The sequence below is a fragment of the Pisolithus orientalis genome (assembly GCF_024613125.1).
Source record: "Pisolithus orientalis strain OTSU chromosome Unknown F5J12scaffold_22, whole genome shotgun sequence".
NCBI lineage: Eukaryota > Fungi > Basidiomycota > Agaricomycetes > Boletales > Pisolithaceae > Pisolithus > Pisolithus orientalis.
In genome coordinates, this window is record NW_026260803.1 from 349012 (window position 1) to 355011 (window position 6000).

Sequence of the window (6000 nt, forward strand, 5' to 3'; positions counted from 1 at the left end):
TGCTCCAGGGACACCTTGGATCTCTGGCTGTCCAGGTATTTCCAATACCTGTCGAGACTCGTTACCTTTGATCTGGTGCCTTACACCGCCCGTTGACGGACGACTTGTTCACTTCGTGATCCTTCCCCTTTCTCTGACTCGCTTATATTGCTTCTATGTTATGTTGTAGATCCGGTGTCTGGCTCCTTGCTGCGTGTCTGATTGCGCAGCCGGTATAGCCTTCATTTCCTTGCCTACCCCCATCTCTGACACTGGATGACTCCTATTTATTTGGTTGATAGCATTGTTGACTACTGCAGATACGCGTCGCGACGCGTCTGTCGTGACTGGTACGGTACTCGTACTTAGGGGTATATAAACCTACATACTTCGACCTGTATCTGCAGTTTTTCGATAGCTTGCAACTGAGCTAATTACTTTGCTTCAATCCTTGTTCTCCCTCTGTGCAAACAACCTTAGGGCTTTGCCAGCAGGAAGAACCTCTGTCGGATTATCGCAATAACTCAGCCATAGGGGTTACGACAAGTTCGGCCCATAGTCGCCCACCTCGCGCGCTTCGTGCCTATTCCATTTGAAGAAGTCACCGCGCCCGGGCATAACAAAATCGAAAAACTCAACGCAGCTTTCAGGACTCGTCAACCTCTTCACGAAAGTCTACTCATCCTTGGTTACTGAACTTCAACAAACCAATTTCAATATTTCAAAACAAGGCTTGTTGGTTTCCCTACGCGTAAAAACTAACTCGCCTTCGTCCCCCTGCTTCTCTGTTAACTTGGAAAAGCACCCCTCTACCCTCAATCAAATCCATCGTTCTACAGGCAGCCTTTAGGCTTTAATAGATTGCCTCCCTAGAACCTGCGCTCGTGTCTCCCTGCGTGCAAAGTCACTGGCGCACATTCCCCCTATCTAACCGACAGGTTTCTTTCGAGAAATAAATCCTCCCTCGGTTCTTCGTTTTCACTTCTCGTTAAAGTGTCTAATCCTCTGAAGTCGAGACCTCCAGTCCCTCCTCGCAACACCCCGCTAGGACTAGGAAGGAACCCGCCTTTACCGCCAATACCGGGAAAACTAAAGCTGTCAGCCACAGCTAGTAATCCTCAGTTATCATACTTGTCCCGCTTTAGGGAATTGGAAGTCGCGCTTAGTTCAGAAGAAGAAGACGATCAGAAGTCGGAGACTTCTTTCAGATCAGTCCTCAAAGAAGAACAAGAAGCGTGCAAATCACCCATTATGTCCATGACAATCGGTCACAGAGAGTCAGCCCCTGAGATGCCACCAAAGGTATACTCTGAAGAGGAGCTGAAAGAGAGGTTGGAAAGACAGATGCACTCTTTGGCAGAAGACTGGAGAAAGATATCTGGTCAAGGTCAGTCGAGTGATCCCTTCCCAACAGGTACGCCTACGGACTCGGCTCTACGAGCTTGGTACGCCAGGAACTTCGGAAAGGTAATTCCCCCAGAGGGCCCCATTGGTGGGTCCAGTAAGGGTAAGGCCCCAGCCGATCCTGACGACTTGTATGATGTCCACCCACCCAATGGAGGAAGGGAGTTTAATGTCAGGCGTCCCAGAGAATACGATGGAAGTCACAACGGACTTCAAACTTGGGTCACACAAGTCGAAGGTTATCTTAACCTCAATAAACACGTCTACAACACAGAATCTCTCAAGATCTCGTTCGCCCTCACGTATATGACCAAAGGGGCCACCGTGACATTCGCTGAAAATTACCAAAATGAAAACAAGCTTCTCGATGGAACTATCTGGTACTCAGACACCTTCCAGCGCTTCGTCAATCGTCTCAAAGCTACTTTCGAATCTGGCGATCAAACTGTGTTGGCCATCTTATGGCTCTCTGATATTACCCAAGGCAAACAAGAACTCGAGGCATATATTGCCGAGTTTACCAGACTTGTGAACAAGGCCCAACTTAAAGAAGAATCGCGTGAAGCAGGGATCTTCTTTGGGAAAGGTCTGACTAAAGAGTATAGGGATTGGATCCTTAACTCCGGGTGCGCCCCGACCACGGTTATCGAGTGGATCCAGTGCGCAGGAGAAGCAAGGACCACAATCGCTACCAGACATATCCTCGAAGGAAAGGAATCTCGGTATGAAAGAAAATTCATTCATTACCGCAGAGGTTCCTGAGATCCTGATGCGATGGATGTCGACAAAAGAAGGCGAAACGTACGCCAATCAAACTCTGAAGTAACGTGCTTCGAATGCAGAGCAAAGGGTCACTACAAGCGTGACTGTAAATTGCCTAAGCCTAAATCCTTACCCGGCGTTTGGGTCGTTCTTTCCACCGATGGATCGAAGACCGCTTACGTGGGAGATCGTCTGGCGACCCCAGAAGAAATGAAGGCACATGGGCTAAATTTTTAAATGGGACTGCCGAGACTCCTAAGGCAGGTCCCGCTTCTGTGTTATCCGCAAAATGTAATTCTATAGAGGATGAAACAAATATGCATATCGGATCTCCTCTTGGAAGAGCATGGTTACCAGATTACATGGCAGGAGTAATGGTGTGCCTCGATTCAGGTGCAGAAGTATCGCTCATCTCGGAGCGAATCGTTCAAACCCTCAAGATACCAACTTACCATGTCAAGACGAAGTTCAAAACGACCTCGTTTACCAGAAAAGACGTTGAGTGGGTTACAAGAAAGGTCTCGATTCGGCTAATCATCAAGAATCAGGTCATCCACATCAAGTGCTATGTCAGACCATTGGTAGGAAAGGAACACATCCTACTTGGAATGCCGTTCCTGCGAACCTTCAAGCCAAGGATGGACTGGGAGCACAACAAGATTACATGCTGGGATGACAGGTTTGTGCCGACCCAAGATACTGACGTTTATATTAAGGAACAGGTACCTTCTTATGAAGGGTATGCCGTCAAGTTCAACAAGGATGGTTCCATACAAGAAAAGGTAGTGGGTGACGTAAAAGTTAACAAAACTACTCTTTCCACAGAACTCAAAGCCGCCCTCTTGTCAACTAAAGAGGAGGTTAAACTTCCCACTGAATATCAAGAGTTCGCGCAAGTCTTCTCCGAGGAAGATATTCCGCTTCCAGCTCATTGACCCGGGTTGGACCATGAGATCCGACTCCGTGAAGATTTCAAGCCAAGGAAAGCTACGGTATATCCTATGTCGCCGGACGAACTAAAGGTTCTCGATGAATTCCTCGATGAAAACTTAAAATGCAAGAAAATTCGGCCTTCAACATTGCCTCAAGCGGCTCCAGTGTTCTTTGTTGCCAAAAAGGATGGAAAGAAGCGGCTAATTCAAGACTACCGCTATCTCAATTCGTTCACCATCCCAGACGCACATCCGCTCCCGAATGCTCAGGCACTGTTTGACAAACTGGTCAAATCAAAATATTATGCAAAGTTTGATGTTTGATGGGGTTTCACCAACCTCAGGGTAAAAGAAGGAGACGAGTGGAAAGGAGCGTTTATAACTCCCCAAGGGTTGTTTGAACTGACGGTGATGTTCTTTGGCCAGTGCAACTCACCACCATCGTTTCAGAGATATATGGACCGAACCTTTGAGTCGCAAAGAGGAAAACAGGTCAGGTACATGGACGACATGGCAATCCACACAAAAACGAAGGAAGAACTCCAAACCCGTGTTCGGGAATTTTTGAAGATCTGCCAGAAAGAAGGTCTTCGCCTCAAGATCAGCAAGTGTGTCTTCGAGGCCGAAGAAATTGAATTCCTTGGAATGATTATTGGAAAAGGGCGTATGGAGACTTCGCCGATGAAGACCGACGCCATTAGTACCTGGGAGGCTCCGGACAACCTAACGGGCGTTCGTCGTTTCCTTGGATTCTGCAACTTCTATCGCAAATTCATCCCTTTGTTCTCAAGCGTCGCACGTCCCCTCCACGACCTTACGAAGAAAGGAGTATCCTATGTTTGGACCCCAGAGCGCAACGAGGCCTTTGAAAGGCTAAAGTCTTTGTTATGCTCCACCCCGGTCCTCACTATTCCTGACTTCTCCAAACCCTTCGCTCTGTTCACCAATGCCTCAAAACTCGGAACTGGGGCCGTTCTGGCTCAGAAGGGATCCGATGACGAGTGGCATCCCTGCTCCTACCTCTCCCAGTCCCTCGTAGGTGCAGAGCAGCGTTACCAGGTTTACAACCTGGAGATGCTTGCCGTAATCCACGCACTCAAAGCCTTCCGCCCCTATCTCATCTCCCCTGTTTCCCCCACGGTGGTCTTTATGGACCATAAAAATCTCGAGTATTATTGCGAGCCGCAACAGCTAACCCCACGGCAAGCGCGTTGGGCTGCAATGGTGCAGTCATACCCGGTTCAATTCTCTTGGCAGGCCGGTCACCTGCAGGTCCCCGCCGATACCCTCTCGCGTAAAAGCGAGGTTGTGGAACCCGCCCTGGTAGCCACGGTCCTTCCTCTGGACCTTTGGCTTTCGAAGGGGGTGGCATCCCAAATTCGTCTCGTTTCCCCTACTTTTTCACTTACAAAAATACAAAAACAACAGAAAATTAACCATCTATGTCGAATCGGATGCATTCCCACACCCGCTACACGGTCACGCACCAACACCAAGCTGTATTCCCACCCACCTGAGGTACAGTCAAAGGGGAATCGGCTGCCTGACGCTCACCCTTCTGAGGAACAAGTCAAAGGAGCCAGAGGTGTTTACGCCGTGTCAACCGAGCTATATGAATGGATCAAAAATGATGCTTCTCAAAGCAAAGAAGGTCCGGAACCAAAGGAGAATGTCGCAATCATGGATGACGGAACAAAACGTTACGGAACTACCCGGTTGTATATCCCCCCCGATCATCACCGGCACTGCATGCGGTTGTATCACGATCACGAGTCAGCCGGCCACCCGGGACAAAAGGCGATGTTCGCCAAAATGAGAAAAGAAGTCTGGTGGGAAGGTATGATGAAAGACATCAAGGCTTATGTTGCAGGATGTCCGGTGTGTCAGACAACAAAGGTCATAACCCATCCCCCGACTCCTCCAGTTGTTCCACATGAAACCCCAAAAACCACTTTCCCCTTCCAGCAGATCTCTATGGATCTGATAACGGATCTCCCTGTCTCGGGAGAAAACAAATATGACTCTATCCTTACGATCGTCAATCAGGGGCTTACAAAGGCTGCCCTGTTTGTTCCTTGCCACAAGAGCATTGACTCTGTCGGACTCGCGAAATTGTTTCATCAATTCGTCTATTCCTGATATGGGTTACCGGAATCAGTAATCTTAGATCGCGGTCCACAGTTCACATCATCATTCACCAAGGAACTCTACAAGGCTGTAGGGGTTAAAACCAGGTTGTCTACCGGATACCACCCTCAAACTAACGGAGAAAGCGAGCACGTTAATCAGGAAGTTGAAGGATACCTTCGGATGTACTGCTCCGAGTTTCCCAACTCGTGGGCCTCCAAACTTCCCTCTGCTGAGTTCGCTCACAACTCCAGGGTCCACTCCGTACACCAAATGACCCCCTTTTCCCTGCTCCTCGGATACGACCCATCCCCTTACCCCGAAACCTGACTCACTCCCATCCCATCCGTAGAAGAACGACTGGAACGATTGGCCGCTAGCCGAGATGTTGCGATCTTGGCACACAAAAAGGCACAGGAAGTCATGAGATCCCGCTCAAAAGGGACTTATGTTGCACCGAAGATAGGAGATATGGTACTCCTGGATACTGGCCATCTGTGCGTGCAAAATCAATGTGACAAGATTGCGCCCCAACGACTCAGGCCCTTCAAGGTGACTCACGTCGTGTCACCTGTAGCTTTCCGATTGGACCTTCCGGCAACTTGGAAGGTTCACCCTGTGTTCCACGCCTCTCGGATCTTTCCCTACATCGAAAATGAGGTATATGGAGCTGCGCCCGCAGCACCCTTACCAGAATTGGTTGACGATGAGATCGAATGGGAGGTCGAGTCCATCCTAAATCATAAAACTGATGGTCGCCACGGTAAAAGGTGGTACCTGGTCAAATGGAAAGGGT